Source organism: Physeter macrocephalus, chromosome 15, assembly GCF_002837175.3.
Source record: "Physeter macrocephalus isolate SW-GA chromosome 15, ASM283717v5, whole genome shotgun sequence".
Lineage (NCBI taxonomy): Eukaryota > Metazoa > Chordata > Mammalia > Artiodactyla > Physeteridae > Physeter > Physeter macrocephalus.
The window spans coordinates 68415480-68436170 of NC_041228.1; positions in this window are offsets into that span (position 1 = coordinate 68415480).

The window sequence follows — 20691 nt, forward strand, 5'->3', positions numbered from 1 at the left end:
TAAAAATACAATTTAATGTAACATTTTTATGCTCCTGTGAAACACTGTCACACCATAAATTATTTTCCTGAAAATCACATAACTTAAATTTGAGACAGAGCCTAGCACAGGTATCTAGTCATTCAAATATTCACCAAGTGCCTTACCAGGCCCGGTTTTACTCTCTGGAGATATTCTGAACAAGGTAGACCTGGCCACTGTCCTCACAGAACTTCCAGTGGTGGCTAAGTTAACAAGAACCTAAGTATACTGCTGTGAAGGGAGAAATAAAGTGTGCTGGGGAACTCTCAGGAGGAACACTTACCCCAGAGAGGAATTAACCCAGGTAGGCTTCCTGAAGCAAGTGACCTGACGTTAAGCTGAAATTTGAAAGATAGGAGGACTAGCCAGAAAAAGCGTAAGAGAAGCTATTACTTTTACAAGCAAAGAAAGAGTACAGCGATATGTGGAAGGCCTGAGGGCAGAGAGCAAGAACCTGGAACCTTCAAGAACTGAGATTCATTTAGATCTGAGAGTGTCGAGTAGTACTTGGGGAGTGACAAGAGATGACTTTATTCAGTAAGATGAGCATAGATTCTGCAGGGGCCTTTTGGACTTTATCCTAACAGCAATAGGGAGTTAAAAGAGTTTTAAACAACAGAAATGTACTAGACGTATTTCTAAGAGCTCTCTGTTAAGAAAGCTGTGATCGAGGGCTGGGTAAGATCAGATGAGATGCTTTGTGGAAATAAAGACTGAGAAGAGGGCCCAAGACATGGCAAACATCAAATTTAAAATGGTCAGAGGAAGAGGAGACCACAAGAGGTGACTTCACATGTGGCCCAGAGGTCAAGGAAAACAAAGTCTAAAAGTTTTTGATTAGATTTAGCAAAGAGGTGGTCTTTGGCAAGATGAGGAAGCCAGTTAACATTAGTATCCAAATACTTTCTCAGACAGTTGATGATATAGTAGCATTTTTGGTCTCATTTTATATCCCTTTACATAAAAGCAGGCATCCCAATTTCAGATGGCTTAACCTCACCTCCATTTTTAGGCCCTTTTAAAAAAAATCATGACTGCTTCCAGTGAGCAGCTAAAAGCTGTGTTTACTGCCACAGCCTTCAGTGACACCAGATCATACCGAGCCATTCAATTAGGAACAATAACAAACTCGTTCAGGTTTCTCTGACAGACATGATTGAAGGATTGAAGTTTTGACATGAAAGAGTGAGTCACTGAAGTTACCATGAAAACATACTAGCAGTTTTCATTCCAAGACTTGACTGTTATCCACATTTAATTTGACATTGGTGATCTAATCAATTAAGATATCTTGATGTGATGGAAAATGCCTATGCTAACAACAACAGGGAATTGCCAGAAAAAGAAAACTTGTCAGTCCTAACTTCACTGGACTCAGTATTTCGGTTATGATGCTTTGGTTGCAAGTAATGACAAAAACAAACAAACAAAAACAGTTGCTTAAACAGAGAATTTGTTGGTTCACCTAACTTCAGAGTCCAAACTCTTATTTGGCTTAGGCGTAGTTGGATTAGGCTTCCAGTAATGGTTCTCACAGCTCTGCCCTCCACATGTTGACCTAAACCTCAAGCTGGATTCCTCCACATTGGCTGCACACCACACCATCCAGTCACGGGGAAAGAGCTGCTCATGGTTTTCAAAGTAAGGTTCTGACTTCACTCTGATTGGTCTAACTTGGGTCATGAGCCCACTCCTGGGATTATATATATATAGTGACTGGTTTAGACCAATTAAGGGTAACTCCTGGAGCTGGGAGTGGGGTCAGTAACACCCAAAATTCATGACTACTACACACTAAGGCTAAATGGATACTACAGAGCAACCAACAACGTCCCCTCTGCTTAACAGTCCAGCCCACGCAAAAATAGCCCCACAAGAGTATTTGCATTCTATTGTAAATGCAGTTACTTTATTAAAAGCAAGAACCTTTATAAATATTTTTACAGTATATCTTTAAGTTTTAATGTATTGTCATGATCACTTTTGGTATAAGTGCTCCAATTCATAATACTGAGATTTTAGGAAATCAAGGGTCAATTTTGCAGCCACCATCATTCAGAAACTAACTCATGAATTAGCATTGCTTTTTCCTGGAAAGTGTTATCTTACAGCCTTGAGCTATTCAGGAGCTGAAAAGGCCATTTTCTAAGTGAAGTCTGGTTTTTGTTCAGCTTCAAATTTTTTCAGAGATAATTTCTCAAGCTCTATGGTGATAATATACAGGAAATGTCAATCATCATCAAAAACTTAATCCCAATGTCCAAGTAATAAAACTGGAGCCAGAAGCACAGGCTGGAGCAGAGATGGAGAGAGAAGTCAGTGGATATGGGTTGGGGATTGGGACCAGATAAGGGTACAGCAAGATCCCAGAATCAAGGATGTTCCAACTTTTCCAGATTGTTTTAATATCTCAAGGTCCCAGTTCCAAACAATTCAACATTAACTTCTCTATATATTGTTGAGAATTTATGCATTTAGTATCATTTTTAGGTTATACTGTCCAGTTATATAAGTATGTCATTCACACATTTTATTGATTGATTAACAATAAGACACCACACAAGTTGTTATTTTGAAATCAGTAGTACTGCCAAGAACAAAGAGCCAACAGGGGCAGAGAAACCATTTGTGCTCCATTGTTTCTGAATTTGGAAAATCAGCTCTGAGACCAAACATCACGTGCTCCCTTTGAGGGATCAAGTCTGAAGATTGTTGTCACAAATTAGTATGACTGCCTGGTATTCAGGATTTTGAAAAATCACTGCATTGCATAATAGAATAATAAACTGCCCTATAGTGCAACCACTTGAAAATAAACACAGAAGAGCAGGAACATAAGTAACTTTACAATGAATCAGAGGAACTGTTTGGGAGTTGGAATGCTACATACTGCAGAAGTTCAGAGTTTCCAAAAACTGTTCTGTGAGTGATGAGGTACAGATGCATAAGTCATGCATGCAGAGAAGAGTTCTTTTATATTGCTAAGTCTGCATTGTATCCACATGTAGCTGACTGAAATGAACTGAACACAGACTGTTGAGTTTCCAAGGTTTCTTTCTAAATTTCTGGATTGTTTTTTAACTATAAACTCCAAAGATACACACATGGGTGAGCAATGTGGTTTTTTGTTTTTTGAAGATACAAAAATATACTACACGGAATGATGGCTCTTGGTTTTGCTCATCCATATGATATAAAATAAGTAAAAGTTGATTATGTTCAAATTACGATGGGGTAATTATTTCATTCACTGTTTAATAATTGATGTGTCTGTGTCACTGCATTTGAAAATTAAAAATCTAATTTTGTGTTCTCTCATTCTGGTCAGTTTTCAATACAAGTTTTAGCAGCAAATAAATTTACCTTCTTAGAGCCAAGTGCTAGTTTAAGGACTTCAAGTAATTTGTTCTGAGGTAATCAGTCTGTAATTTTCTAAAAATTTCTAAACCTTTTATCCAAATATTACTGGAAGAAATACCATTTATCTTTATAAGTAAAAAGTTGTGATCTACTTATTTTAGAAAATTAGTTACACGAAACTCAGGTCAACTGTAACCAGACTGGCATATTTAAACTTTTGATCTCAGAAATCAGAATATTACAAAAATAAAATAAGGAACTCTGTCATTTCAGGTCAAATTTGGGAGGAAACAGCTAAAATCATAGCTTGATAACTAACACCAATGATTAATTGCTTTTTCAAATGTGGATTATCTTGGTGCCAAAAATTATGGAACAATTGCCTAACAAATTGGAGAGTCCCTGATGTCAGTACTCATATTTTCTTTGGATTATACTAAGCAATTATGCTAAACTTTCTAATGACTGAGTAAAATGGTATTGTGCCTTGGGGCACATTTTGATGAACTACAGTTGTACTTTTCATAACCTAAGAGGCATATGCATAAAGAAATATATTGTCAAGAACAGAGCTTTGTGACTTTTATGTTAGGTTATAGAGGGTTATAAATATCTATCATATAACTATGAATTTGCTTACCATTACAAAGCATAACAAACTACTTACCTTCCTGAAAATTTAGTTTCTATAAGCTCATCTGCAAATAAATGTTTTATTTAAATGATTCATTTTTGTTCCTAGAATTTTCGACTTTATATTCCATGCTCAATTTATTATTTGAATAAACTTCAGTTTACTCTTTGCATTATTGACAACACTAAATAAGTCCTTTAAAACATGTATGTATTTAGCTTTAATCTTTTACTTCAACTCATATGTAATCCTTCTATCATTTCTTGCATGTGTTTCTAGTATATGTGAGGCTATTAAGATTCTGGGCTTAAATAAAGTAACAAAAATTAGACTAAATAAAAAACTAATTTATGATCTTATGTATGAGGGCATACCGTGTTGAATAATTACAGTCATCTGGAAAGTTCTATACCTTCAGAGAAGTTAACTTGATATGCCACTGATGTGAGAATTACACACAAATACCACTTTCTAGGGGAGATTATTTTTAAACTTTCTAACTGGTCTTAATATTCAAGGTAGAACACTACATTACTTAAAACTAAGGAACTGTGGCCTGTTGTAATGGTAATTTATTTAGGCAGACATCAACACAATGGACTTCTAGTAATCCCAAGATCTAAAAATAGTTTATTAACAAGTGCTTTACCCTACCGTGGAAAACAGTATGGAGATTTCTCAAAAAGCTAAAAACAGAACTACCAGGACTTCCCCGGTGGTCCAGTGGTAAAGAGTCCACCTTCCAATACAGGGGACACGGGTTCAATCCCTGGTCGGGGAACTAGGATCCCACATGCCGCGGGGCAACTAAGCCCGCACGCCACAACTTCTGAGCTTGCGTGCCTCAACGAGAGAGCCCGCATGCTGCAAACTACAGGGTCCACATGCCCTGGAGCCCTCACGCCACAACTACAGAGAGAAAACCCACATGCCACAACAAAGAGCCCGCATGCCTCAACAAAGATCTCGTGTGCCACAACTAAGACCCAACACAGCCAAAAAAAAAGAAAATAATAAAAATAAATATTTTTTTTAAAAGATATAACTGAAATGTATTTTTTTTAAAAAAAACAGGGCTTCCCTGGTGGCACACTGGATAAGAATCTGCCTGCCAATGCAGGGGACGTGGGTTTGAGCCCTGGTCCGGGAAGATCCCACATGCCGTGGAGCAACTAAGCACGTGCGCCACAACTACTGAGCCTGCACTCTAGAGCCCGTGAGCCACAACTACTGAGCCCATGAGCCACAACTACTGAAGCCCACACACCTAGAGCCCATGCTCCGCAACAAGAGAAGCCACCGCAATGAGAAGCCCGCGCACCACAACGAAGAGTAGCCCCCACTCGCCACAACTAGAGAAAGCCCACGCACAGCAACGAAGACCCAACGCAGCCAAAAATAATAAATTTTTTAAAAATAAAAAATAAACAGAACTACTATATAACCCAGCAATTCCACTCCTGTGTATATATCTGAAAAAAACAAAAACACTAATTGCACCCCAATGTTCATAGTGGCATTATTTACAATTGCCAATATGTAATTGGCAATACAATATGGAAGTGACCTATCTATCAATCAACAGGTGAATGGATAAAGAAGATGTGGTGTTTGTATGTGTACATTTAGATATATACATACATACACACACAATGGAATACAACTCAGCCATTAAAACCAATGAAATTTTGCCATTTGCAACAACATGGATGGACTTGGAGGGTGTTACGCTAAGAGAAATAAGTCAGATAGAGAAAGACAAATACTGTGTGATATCACTTGTATGTGGAATCTAAAAAATACAACAGACTAGTGAATAAAACAAAAAGCAGATTCACAGATATAGAGAACAAACTAGTGTTTACCAGTGGGGAAAGGGAAGGGGGAAGGGGTAATGAAGGACAGGGGATTAAGAGGTACAAACTATTATGTATAAAATAAGCTACATGATATATTATACAACACAGGGAATATAACTAATATTTTATAATAACTATAAATGGAATATAACCTTTAAAAATTGTTATATTGTATACCTGTAACTTATATAATACTGTACATCAACTGTAACTCAATTTGAAAAGTGTTTTACCTATTTCAGTAAAGAGCAAAACTGATACAAAAGCTCTATTAAATGTGAGATTTGGGAGCACAAGTAGAAATTATATTTTCTAATATAATATTTTCTGGTGGCTCCTGCTACCAGATTTCTAAGAACATCTTTGATAATACTATATTCATCACATTAATATCACACTAGAAGAACATTACATTTCAACCAAGACTTTGAATTTCAACTTATAATAATAAGTGGCCACTGTTCTTTCCTTCAAACTCTAAATATAATATAGTTTTTCTCACTAACAAAAGAAAAATTTGCCTTCTGCCTTATGACCTAAATGCTGCTATAAACCAAAATCCAAATTTATCACTGTGGCCTAAAGGCTGATCTACTTCCTGCTTTCCTCTCATTCTGTTCTCCCCCTCCACACTGCTCCAGCCACAGCGTCCTGGGGTCCTTATGCTCATACAGCTCTTTCCCAGCTCCGAGCCCTCACACTGGCTGCTTCCCGGGCCTGGAACACTTCCTCACAGGCTCTCAAAGGCCTGGCTCTTTAAGCTTCTCATTCTTCAAGTCTCAGCTCAAATTCTGCTTCCAGAGAGGTCTAGCCTGTCTCTCTCATCTAAAGAAAACAACTCTCTCCTTCCCTCCTTCTTCCTCACTTCTATACCCCAGTTATACAGTCATTTTATCCTATTTATTTCCTTCACAGAATGTACCACAACCTGAAATCATCTTGACCATTGAATTGTTTACTTTTTCACTATCTGTCTCCCCTTCCTGGATGGTAAGTGCCACAGGGATGGGGACTTGATCAGAATACCTTCGGCATCCTCAGCACCTTGAACAATGGCACATGGTAGGCAGTTGGTAAATATCTGTTCAATGAAGAAATAAATGCAATGGACATTTCAATTTGCTTTTAAGAAACATTAACAATATGTGTTTTTAGGATAACAAAATTAAATGTTTATGCCTTTTTATGGGAAGCTGACTTGTTTCACCGTAAGATTATGATAAAATGAAAATCTTTTCCCAAACTTCTTAACAGAGTTAAAACAAGAATGAAAAAAGTTTTTTTTTAATTTTTCAACCAAGGATCACAACCACAGAAATATGCAAATGGCTATACACAGTAGTAAAAAAAAACACCAGCCATTTTCAAAAACAAGCATGAAAGAATGGAACTCTTTTCAAACAAGCTAACCAAAAAAGCAGACAGGAGCCAAAAAAAATAAAGCAGTTAAATACAAATATACAAGATGTTTTCACTGATTGTAACAAATTGTTTTGCAAAACACAAGACTATAGTGTATTAGGTAGATGAGTTTCACTCTTAGCTCCAATCCATCACCAACTAATTAAACTTTTGCTGAACTTATTATTGGCCTGATAAACTTAAGCAGTGTCTTGGATCTCTATTAGAAGACAGAGGTTCCCCACCCTTGTTTCAAAAGACAATTTTTTTTTTAATCCCTAAAACATAAGTAATGATCTGTTCCTGAAACCTAATCTAAACTTTTTCCAAAATTATAAGTCCCTTTCTTGCAAATGCTTCCTGAAAGACTCAAACTAAAGTGTTAGGTTCTACTGACAATAGATTTTTCAGGAATCTTCATTCCTGAATAAAACATAATAAAACATTGCTTCAATTAGAATATCTGTGGCAATGTTTACAAAAATACTTTTCAGAAAACAATTTTACTCTATATTTAGACATAAATGTTATTCAGGTAATGAAACTGATTTTCAGCCTAGATCCTTTAATTTACAGTCACATCTAATAGAACTTTAAAAATACAACTTGAGAAAATTCTGTGTACTAAAATAGAACTTTTAAAAAAATTAATAGAACTTGTCCAAATCCTTTCATGTCCATTCTTAGGTACTGATGGGAGCATGGAGAGACTGCTGGATTTGACAGTTGCTTCTGAGATTAAGTGGACTTGATGTGACCCAACGTGGGGGCACTAGTATACGAGAGAGTACTCAGGCTCTACTCTGAGTAGCAGGGTGGACTGTGGGCAAGACAGGAACTAGAGGAGGCAGATCACATTTGTGCAGGATAGAAACGAGTTCAGTTCTTGACAGGTGCAGGGTTTTTTGCCTCTAGGACGTTCATATTCAGGTGGAATGAATGTCCAGCAGCTGTTTGCATGCATAGGTCTGGAACTCATGAGAAATATCTTGGATTGTTTTATACAGAACCTATACAATCATCATTTACATTTATAGAATACATTATATAATAAATGACATAAATTGTTTAAGTAATCATTTAATTACTAAGTTAAGTTTTAAAGAAATTATTTATTATTGGTGCCCACATTGTGTACATCAAGCCATTAAAAACCCATGAAGCTCTCAATTTAACGATCATGACCAGGTTACAGAAATCAAGAGTAATCAAGCCTTGGATGGAAACTGCCTCATTCATGAACAAAAAGGCTTCCTTTGTAGACTCTACAACTTACAGCTTCTATAAATAGATACTTATTTTAAAATCTTTTGTTCCAGCTAAGCTACAACCTCCTATCATCACTTTCATTTCTCTCCTCTGAGCTTCCCCTCAGAAGGTCCTATGAAAATGGGAATCATGTCCCAAATTTCTAAGTAAAATTTCCCTCCTTAAAAAAATTTTCCATTGTCCCCTGTATTAGTTAGTTATTATTGCATTAAAAATTACCCCAAAACTTAGTGGCTTCAAGTAACACACATTTATTATTTCACAGATTTTATAGGTCAGGAATTTGAGTTCTCTGCTTTAGGGTCCCTCATGAGGCTGTAATAAAGGTGTGGAATAGGTCTCATCTGAAAGCTCAACTGGGGAAGGACTGACTTCCAAGCTTAAACAGTAGTTGTTGACATTTAGTTTCTCATTGGACTGAGAGTCTCAGTTCCTTACTAGCTGTTGACTAGAGACCACCCTCAGTTCCTTGCCACATGGAGCTCTACTAAGTGACAGCTTGCTCTATCAAAGAGTGCATGCCAAAAAATGCAATAGAGAGAGTTTACTAGCAAGACAGAATCTTTTGTAATCAAATCACAGAAATGGTATCTCATCAACTTTGCCTTATTCTACTGCTTAGAACAAGTCACTATGTCTATTCCACACTGAAGGAGAGGGGTTCACACAAGGGCATGAATCCCAAGAGGTGAAATCATTGACACCATGTTGGAAGTCTGCCTACCATACTTACTAATATTTACCAGTCTACAAGGTCAAAATAAAAAGAGGAGCTAACTCCAATAAATGATCATATTTCTGTATGGAGTTATGTGATGATATACACATCTGGGCCCTTTAATTTGTTGGTTTTTCAATGAAAGGAATCATTAAAGTGTTTTCTGTGTAGTATGTACTCTAGAAGGTCAGGAAACATACTAATTGACAAAGATACATAGAACAATATTCTAAATAAAAAATGTGTTTCTGTCTAAAGTTACTTGGAAACTCTATTGGAGGCTTCAGAAAATGTGCTCTTTAGCATATTCTTCCAAGAGTGTCTTTTAAAATTATTCTCAAGACCTCACATTTTTTTTAACAAATAAAAATTTCTCAACATCTGTCAAAGTGTAAATCTTAGAGTATTATATGCTGAATTTACAGATGTGGCACTGAAGACAAGTATTTCTTGCAGTCTGCCAGATTTCTGCCATATTAGAAAATACACAGATGACTGTTTAACACTGTGTGTCACTAGACGGGAATTATATTTCACATATTAATGAGAAAATACCGTCTCAAACTTGTTGCATTAAAAAATTAATTAGCGATTCAACCGTTTTAAAGTATTTTAAAAACTAGCTGTCACAAAGAGATTTTCAATTCTACAAAGAGCAGAATCCGACATGAACTTTCAGAATACAACGTTATCATTCTTAAAAACCTGATTACTAAAAAAGAAGGAAAAATAAACAGTCATAATCCCACCACCAAAAAATAGCCACTATTAAATATTTTGGGATATAGATACAGGTATAGATCTACAGCTCTACATCTAAACCTATACATGTATAGACATAGACATATATCCTTTCAGACATTTAAATATGTATATAATTTTACCACAAATGAGATCATACTCCTCTTTACAATGACATATGAAACTGTTATAAAACAAAGATTAACAGAGCAACTGGTTTTCAATGAGGCATTGCTAAACATGTTTCCAGTAAAGTAATGTTAGCAGCAAGTTAAATGAGGGCTACACAGAGCAATAGGATGGCCCTGCATATAGTGCTGGATCTATTGTTCCCAAATGAATGACCTTTAAAATAGATAAGAAGGGCACCTGATTTGTGCTGTAGTGTTTTAACCATATTGTTTTGATCATTCTCTTACTTTGGCATATCCTTCTGTAGCTGTTTATTCTGTTAGGTACTCTCCTCCTTAAATTCTTTCCCTAGTATCTGAATCTAATTTACTGGTTTCTAAATCACTGAATTATTATTTGTTCTTCTCAGAACAAATCTCACCTCTGATAAATCTTTCTTTGATATCTTAACTAGCTTTGCTTCCCTCTTCCATCCAAACTAGTTGGCATAGTTATTAACTTACTATTTCTCTTTTCCCCACTTTCTTCCTCACCACCATTTATGACCCCATGGTTTCAATGATTAGTTCTATTCTGGAAACTATTAAACCTATCTCACCTCAAGTTTAACATGTGTAAATGGAAATTCATCCACTTCCCCCCAAATTACTTGCCTCCCTCTCCAATTTCTCCAGTATTGTTCCTTTATTCTACTTAACACCCAGGAATTATCTTCAACTTCTCCCTCCCTTTATCCTATCCAATCTCTCTTTATTAAATCATGCTTCAAGATGCCTCCTAAATTTGTTCATTCCTTGTCATTTTCTTTGCCTTCACCCTAATACAGGCCAACACTGCTTCACAACTAGACATTAGCAACAGTGTCCCAAATGGGGTTAGGATATCTGTCCCCATGCCCCTGTCCCTCTTTCTAGGCTACTCTTACTGCAACAATCAGTGAGATATAAGGAAGTGGGACCTGTGCTTGAAATTAGGGGCTCACGGTAAATTCTCTCTCTGCTACCTCAGGTGTCACCTTCAGCATATTTCTTTTCTCTTTCTAGGCCTGAGAATTTCCTTATCTGCAAAATGGCACGTTGGACTGTCCACGTGGGCTCTAAGCCTCCTTGTAATTCTAAAAATCTCCTACTCTGACACTTCTTTGTTCAAGGAACAGCAATGATTTTCCAGAGTGCCCCCACCCTAAAGATCAGAGCTATTACGGTTTTCTGGTTTGTACTGTCCCTTAATTCAGATTGCTCACTTTACCATACCCCTAATGAGCCCCAGCCTTTCCACTTGTTCTACTGTTGTTCTCCTTCATTTGTAAATTATATATTTTCTAAATGTTTGGGAGTGACTGCTAATGTACAAAGCACTTTGCCAGGTCCTGGGAATAGCAAGGTAAAAGACATAATCCTTACCCTCAAAGAATTTACCATCTTATTGGAGATATGGGTAACAAACAGACAGTAGTGTGTTAAGTGCTATGCTAAAGAAGTTACCATATCCCAGTTGTTTGGGGGGCAGAAAAAAGCATCACTTAACATGACAGAGTACCTAGGAAGGCTTCAGAAAAAATGCGCCAATTCCAAGCTGGGTCCTTGAATCTTAAAAGGGAAAACAAATATTAAGGGGGAAAGGTGTGTCCTGTTGTTACCCTGAGCAGCAGGAGAGAGAGGGTAAAATTTTTTTAGAACAGGGCATACTGGGCCAAGTGCCAGATTGTAAATACTGAAGAGGGAAAGAGGCAAGCAGTGAGGCTGGTCATTATAACCGGACTGGAATGCCACCCGAAGGAGTTTGGATTTTATCAGAGGAAAGGTGAAGTATGCGCTGTACTTTGATTCAGACAATTCGTTTCCTGCCCTATTATTGGGAAAACGTGGTAACTGGGCACTAAAACGTTCAAAGCTGATGGCAAGGATAATCCAGTAGGCGGAAATGGTGACCTGCCAAGAATTGTTCTGGCTACTAGTTGGTCTACGAAAACGCTAATGTGACCGATGCCTTACGGCCTCATCCCACTAACCGACCTCCACTCGTACCCTGCCTAGTGGCTCCCATCAACCCCCGGCCGCCAAGACACAGCGGGCTGGGCCCAGGCTAGGACACAGAGGAGAGCGCTTCCGGAGACCTCGCGAGATTTCCTGCGAGCCGCGGCCGACCAGGCGCGTCTGTCTGGTCGCCCAGCAACCGCACCACGGCTGCCGAGGAGGCCTGGCACCCGCGAAATTTACCCAACCTGAGTTACTGACCCGGCTCATCCGCGAACGGTGAGATGCCCTCAAGGGAGAAGTGTGGGAACCGAGGAAACCCTAGAGCCATGTTTCTCAAACTTACCTGCCAGTAAGACTTTCCTGGGGCACTTGTTAAAATGCAGATTACTAAGCCTTATCTCCGAACATCAAGAATTTCCAGAAAAAGTCTGAAAGTGTATTTTAAACAAAGGGCTAGAATCAGGCAAGGTTGGGAAACAGCTCTAGGGGAGGGAGACACGGGTGGAGTGGTAGCCAAGAAGCTGAGGAAGCGGGATTTGTGGGTTTGAAAAGGGGAAAGCCTCACAGCCGGCGATTTAGAGCATCTGTAAGCCACTGGGTTTGGGGCTACCTAAGGGAAATATACAAACTGAATTCGGAAACGTCCCCCGCATCTAGCCTGTAGGAGCCCCAAATGATGAAAGCCAAGGGGTCTACTAAAATGGATTTCCAAAGCACTTGTATAGCAGCTCTAAGCTGTCCCCACTTGCGATCTGGAGAGCTAGAGACATCCTAACAAATGGAGCCCTGAGAGTACAGAGATACGTAGTAGGGAAAAATTATGGAAAAGCAGTTTCTCAAACTTTAGAAAATAATGAACCTCTTTTAAAAGAAAATCAAGGACATCTCACAAGTGTTGACATAATTATTTTTATTATATTGTTCTAAAGTGTGTCCAAATCCAAACCAGGTTCAGTTTAAACTCCTGAAGCTTATAATATCTCTGAAACAAACTATAGTACCAATAAAGTTTAATATTCTATTAACAACATGAATGGTGGTGTTTTGATGAAACCAAATCCTCTCTTGTGGATTTGATTGCTATAATGCACATTCTTTTGAGTTAACAGTCTCTATCATTATGTGTTATGGGTTCAATTCTCTCCCTTTCCATATTCAAACCTCTAGAAAGTTTGCCTATAGCTTGTTGATGAGGTCCATTGGCCTTCCCCTGGTTTAATAAATACTTCACTTATATATTACATTAGCCTCTTTCCTTTTCTAGTTGTCTGAGAGAAATTTACTTCTATACAAACACCAATTTGTGCACTGGAACCTAGAGACAAAGTCCATTTATAGCATGGTCATTCATGAGGATTCAGATGATCCAAAATTTCTGTTTTAGCCCAGGTTAGAAAACAGAGCCTGAAGGAAAAACTCATGTGATAACACTTTTTGGGAGGCTGTAATCTCAGGGAAGGAAGAGAGAGGGAAAAAAGGAATGAGACAGAGATGGAAGGAGAGCAAATGTAAGAGAATGTGTAATGCAGAAGTCTACAGCATGTTTTCAGAGGGACCTTTTGAAATGGCTGTGTCTCTTAAAAGTCTATGGGGGAAAGAAGGGAGAATAAATCATTCATGGTTCCTGTCTCCCATTAGTAAAAGTTACTCCCAAAGGGCATTGCTTCCTTCATAGTGTAGGCTTGCTCCTGCATGGCCACCTGTACAGCAGTCTCCTGCCTCAGCTGTAAGGGAGAAACCCTGGGATGTATAACCTTTCTACGATGTGCATTTTTACCACAGTTATCATGTAAAAAATATATTTGAAATTTCTAGAAAAGTATCTAAAATTTTAAAATATGGGCCAAAGAAATCATATTTTTAAAATACTTTAAATATTTAAATAATTTTAAAATATTGCATTTCAACACATTAGCTACAGAGAACGTAATTCCTAAAAGAATGACATTTGCAATATAAACAAAAATATATGATCCCTAAAAATGACTCTAAAAAACACCCTTATGCATGGCCTTAATTAGGAGAAAATTATAAAACTATTGAAAGTCATTAAATAAGTACTCCTAAAAAGGACAGACATACCATAGTGATGGAAATGATAACTCAGTATTAGAGAGATGTTAGTGCTTCACAAATTATTTATAAATTCAATGCAATTCCTAACAAAATTCTGACAGGATTTTTCATGGAACATGACAAGTTGATTTTAAAATGTATACGAAAGAGTCAGGGAAGAGAGGATTCTGGGAATATGGCAGAATAGGGAGTATCTGTCTCCCCAACTAAACAACAGCTGCACTGGCAGAACCCGTCTGCTGTTAACTATTTTAGAATGCTGGAGTCTGCTGAATGCTTCCAGCTTCCAGGGGAAGGCTTAGACAATAGACTGCATAAGCGGTGGTTCATGTTGGTCAGTTTCAGATCTTACCTCTGCAATAGCTGCCCATCCCCCATACCCAACCCTGTGGCAGGAAGCTGTGCAGGGGTTTCTGGAGCATCTTGCACACAGCTTACAGGAGCCAAGTGGGCAAAAAGCACTATCCACCAAATATTGAGGATCTGCCCGCTAATCATTGATTGCTGCTTCTGATCACAGAGATGCAAACAAAGAGATTGTACCTCTCCCCACTGTTGCAAGCCCCACTCCCTCTGGCTGAAGAGACTTCCAGAAGGATTTAAAGGGCTACTGCCCATTATTTCCCCCCTCTTACTTTATTTTCCTCTTTTTCCCCTTTTGGGAACCAGACATTAAACACTAGGGCATTCAAAAGCAGCTCCACATAAAGGGAAAAATAGAAAGTGACCTGTACATGCCAAAAGAAAGGTTCAGACTTTGAAAAGACCTGAACCACAAAAAAAAAAAAAAAAAAAAAAAAAACAGCTGGGCTTCCCTGGTGGCGCAGTGGTTGAGAGTCCGCCTGCCGATGCAGGGGATACGGGTTCGTGCCCCGGTCCGGGAGGATACCACGTGCCGCGGAGCGGCTGGGCCCGTGAGCCATGGCGGCTGGGCCTGTGCCTCCGGAGCCCGTGCTCCGCAACGGGAGAGGCCACGGCAGTGAGAGGCCCGCGTACCACAAAAAAAAAAGAAAAGAAAAGAAAAGACCTGAGAAGACCTTAAGTTTATACCTCAGGCTGATCCCCAGCACAGAGATAGCCTGTAACAATTAAAAATAATAATAATAACCAAAAACAGCAAACTCTGGGGAAGGAGGAGAATCTGATTTTCAGAGCTACCACATTATTAGATTAAAATGTCCAGTTTTCCACAACAACAACAACAAAAACCAAGGCATACAAAGAAATGGGAAAGCATGGTCTATTCAAAAATACATAATCAGGGACTTCCCTGGTGGTCCAGTGGGTAACACTCCATGTTCCCAACGTGGGGGGCCCAGGTTCGGTCCCTGGTGGGGGAACTAGGTCCCACATGCATGCTGCAACTAAGCGTTCGTATGTTGCAACTAAAGGATACCACAACAAAGATCCCGCATGCCACAACTAAGACCCAGCGCAGCCTAAATATTTTTTTAAAGTTTATTTAAAAAAAAAACTACATAATCAGAAATTGTCCCTGAAAAAGACCTGGTGGCAGATATACTAGACAAAGACTTTAAAACAACTGTCTTAAAGATGCTCAAAAATCTAAAGCAGTAGAGAAAGTCAAGAAAATAATGTATGAACAAAATGGAAATATCAATAAACAGATATAAATACTAAAGAGAAATTCTGAAGCTGAAAAGTATTGAAGAAAAATGAACAGAGCCTAAGGAACCTGTGAGACAGCATCAAGCAGACCAACATATGCACTGTGGGAGTCCCAGAAAGGAGGGAGGGGGGAGGGGAGGAGGGAGGGAGAGAGAGAGAGAGAATAGGGCAGAGAGAATATCTGAAGAAATAATGGCTGAAAACTTCCCTAACTTGATGAAAAACATAACTCTAAACATGCAAGAAGCTCAATGAACTCCAAGTAAAATGTACTCAAAGAGACCCACACTGAGACACATTACAATCAAACTTTCAAAAGACAAAGAATCTTGAAAGCAGCAAGAAATAACTCATCACATACAAGGAATCCTTAATAAGATTATCAGCACATTATTCATCAGAAACTTTCAGGTCAGAAGACAGTGAGCCAATATATTCAAAGTGCTAAAGAAAACAACCTGCCAACAAAGAATCCAATATCAACAAAACTGTCCTCCAAAAGTGAGGCAAAAATAAAGACATTGCCAGAGAAACAAAAGCTGAGGGAGTTCATTACACTAGACCTGCCCTGCAATAATGCTCAAGGGAGTCCAGCAAGGTAAAATAAAAGAACACTAGATAGTAATTTGAAGCCACAAGAAGAAATAAAGATCTCAATAAATGTAAAAACAAGGGGAATTACAAAAGCTAGTATTTTTGTAAAAATGGTTAGTAATTCCACTTTTTGTTTTTCTACATGATTTAACAGACTAATACATTTAAAAAACAATTAGTCTAAAATCTAGTATTATTGTAACTTTAGTTTGTAACTCCACATTTTATTACATAATTTAAGTGACTAATGCATTTAAAAGAATTGTTAGTTTATGTTTTTAGGTACACAATGTATAAAGATGTAATTTTGTGAGATCAACAGCCAAAAAGGTGGGGACAGAGCTATAAAGACACAAAGTTTTATGTATTATTTAGGTTAAACTGGCATAAATCAAATTAGAGTGATATAACTTTAGGATGGTAAATGTAACCACATGTAAATGTAACCCCATGGTAACCACACAGAAAATAGCTCTGGAATATACAAAAAGGAAAAGAGAAAAGAATATAGTTTCACTGCAAAAAATCAACTCAACAAAAATAAGACAGGAAGACAGAAAAGGAGGAGCAAAAACAGTATAAGGCATATAGAAAATAAGTAACAAGATGACAGAGATAAACATTTAAGCACCTAATGAAAAACCATCAAAACACAATATATGAAGCAAAAACTGACAACTGAAGAGAGAAATTATTACAGTTCTACAGTAATAATTGTAGACTTCAATATTCGACTCTCAATAATGGATAAAACAACCAAACAGGGCTTCCCTGGTGGCGCAGTGGTTGGGAGCCCACCTGCCGATTCAGGGGACACGGGTTCATGCCCCAGTCTGGGAGGATCCCGCATGCCGCGGAGCGGCTGGGCCTGTGGGCCATGGCCGCTAGGCCTGCGCATCTGGAGCCTGTGCTCCGCAGCGGGAGAGGCCACAGCAGTGAGAGGCCCGCATAACGCAAAAAAACCAAACAAACAAAAGTAAGGAAATAGAGGTCTTAAACAGCATAATAAAGAAAATAGGTCTAACAGATATATACAGGACGTTCTACCCAACAACAACAGCAAGCATATTCTTCTGAAATGCACATGAGACATTTTCCAGGATAAACCATACCTTAGGCCACAAATTAAATTTCAATAGATTTTAAAACATAGATATAATACAAAGTATCTTCTCCAACCACAATGGGATAAAGTTAAAGATCAGTAACAAAAAGAAGATTGGAAAATTAACAATAAGCAATGCACTTATGGATCAAAAAAGAAATCATAAGAGAAATTAGAAAATTCTGAGAGATGAATGAAAATGACAACACAACATACCAAAACTTATGGGACACAGGAAAAGCAATTCTAAAAGGGAAATTTATAGCTATAAATGCAGACAGAAAAAACAAGAAAGATCTCAAATCAACAAGCTAACTTTACAACTTAAGGAACTAGAAAAATAACTAAGCCAAGGCTAGCAGAAAGAAGAAAATAATAAAGATTAGAGCATAGATAAATGAAATAGAGAATATAATAGAGAGAAAACCAATGACCAAAAGCTGGTTCTTTGAAAAGATCAACAAAATTGACAAAGTTTTAGCTAGACGGACTAAGAAAAAAAGAAGATGCAAATAACTAAAATGAGAAATGAAAGTGGGGATGTTACTACCAATTCTACAGAAATGAAAAGGATTATGAGATTACTATGAACAATTGTATGCCAAAAATTTGATAACCTAGATGAAATGGGAAAATTCCTAGACACACAAAGCCTACCAACACTAAATCATGAAGAAATTTAAAAATCTGGGGCTTTCCTGGTGGAGAAGTGGTTGGGAGTCTGCCTGCCAGTGCAGGGGACACGGGTTGGAGCCCTGGTCTGGGAAGATCCCACATGCCGTGGAGCAGCTAAGCCTGTGTGCCGTGGCTGCTGAGCCTGTGCTCTAGAGCCCACAAGCCATGACTACTGAGCCTGTGTGCCACAACTACTGAGGCCCGCGCACCTGAAGTCTGTGTTCCACAACAAGAGAAGCCACCACGATGAGAGGCCTGCGCACTGCAATGAAGAGTGGCCCCTGCTCACTGCAACTAGAGAAAGCCCGTGCACAGCAATGAAGACCCGATGCAGCCAAAAATAAAAATAAATAAATAAATAAATTTATTTTAAAAAAGAAAAACTCTGAATAGACTTATAACTAGAAAGGAAATTGAATCAGTAATATTACCCAAAACCTCCCAACAAAGAAAAGCCTTGGCTCTGATGGCTTCACTGGTGAATTCTATGAAACATTTTAAGAAAAACACCAATCTTTCTCCAACTTTTCCAAACTTTGAAGAGAAACGAACACATTCTTACTCATTCTGTGAGGCCAGCATTACTGTGATACCAAAGTCAGACAACGACACTACAACAAAAAAAAACTATAGACCAATATCCCTTATGAACACTGATGCTAAAATCCTCAACAAAACACTACCAAACCAAATTCAGCAGCATATTAAAAAGATTATACACCATGAATAAGTGAGATTTATTCATAGAATACAAGGATGGTCAACATGTAAAAACTGATGAACATAACATACTACCTTAACAGAATGAAAGGAAAAAAACACATAATGCAGAAAAAACATTTAACAAAATTCAACAACCTGAATTTTCACAATAAAAACACTCAACTACCTAGTAATAGAAGGAAACTACCTCAACATAATAAAAGCCATATATGAAAAACCCAAAGTGAACATCAGACTTAATGGTGAAAGACTGAAAGCATTTCCTCTAAGGCAAGAATGCTCACTTTCACCACTTCTATTCAACATCACACTGGAAGTTCTAGCCAGAAATATTTGGCAGGAAAAAGAAATAAAAGGCATCCAAAATGGAAAGGAAGAAGTAAAATTATCTCTGTTTGCAGATGATATGATCTTATATGTAGACTCTCTAAAGATTACATACACACACACAAAAATGTTAGAACCAATAAGTGAATCCAGCAAAGTATCAGGATACAAAGTGAACAAACAAATATCAGTTGCGTGTCTATACACAAACAATGAACAACTGAAAAGGAAATTTTTTTAAAATTCCATTTACAGTAGCACCAAAAAGAATGAAACACCTAGGAACTAACCAAAGAGGTGAAAGATTTATTCACTGAAAACTACAAAACACTGTTGAAAAAGTTTAAAGAAGACATAAATGAAAACATATCCCCTCTTCAGGGACTGGAAGACTTAATATTGTTTAAGATGTCAATAATACCCAAAGTGATCTACAGATTCAATGCAAGCCTTATCTAAATCCCAATGATGGGTTTTTTTTGAAGAAATAGAAAAATGTATCCTAAAATTCATAAGGAATCTCAAGAGATCCAAATATCCAAAACAATTTTGAAAAAGAAGAACAAAGCTAGAGGACTTGTACTTCCTGATTACTACAAAGCTATAGTAATCAAAACAGCATGGTATTGGCATAAAGACAGAGATATAAATCAGTGGAATAAAACAGAAAGCATAGAAATAAACCTCACATATACAGTCAAATGATTTCCGACACGGGTGTCAAGACCATACAATGGGGAAAGGACAGTCTTTTCAACAAATGAGGCTGGGAAAGCTGGATATCCATATGCAAAGAATGAAGTTGGACCCTTATTTAACACCATATACAAAGATTAACTCAAAATGGATCAAAGGCCCTAATGTAAGGCCTAAAACTGTAAAACTCTTACAAGAAAACACAGCAAAAGCTTCACAATACTGGATTTGGCAATGATTTCTTAGAAATGACATCATTGACGCAGGCAGCAAAATTAAAAATAGGCAAATTATAGTTCATGAAAATTTTTAAAATTTGTGCTATCAACAGAGTAAAAAGACAATACAGAGAATGGGAAAAAATACTTGCAAGTCATATATCTGATAAGGGATTGATATCCAGAATATATAGAGAACTCTTAAACCTCAAGTGGGCAAAGAACTTGAAAATATTTGCAAATCATACACCTGATAGGGGTCTACAACTCAACAAGAAAACAACCTGATTAAAAAATGGGGAAAGGACTTGAATACACATTTCTTCAAAGAAGATATACAAATGGCCAATAAGCACATGAAAAGATGCTCAACATCACTAATCATTAGGAAAATGCATATCAAAACCACAATGAGGGCTTCCCTGGTGGCGCAGTGGTTGCGCGTCCGCCTGCCGCTGCAGGGGAACCGGGTTCGTGCCCCGGTCTCGGAGGATCCCACGTGCCGCGGAGCGGCTGGGCCCGTGAGCCATGGCC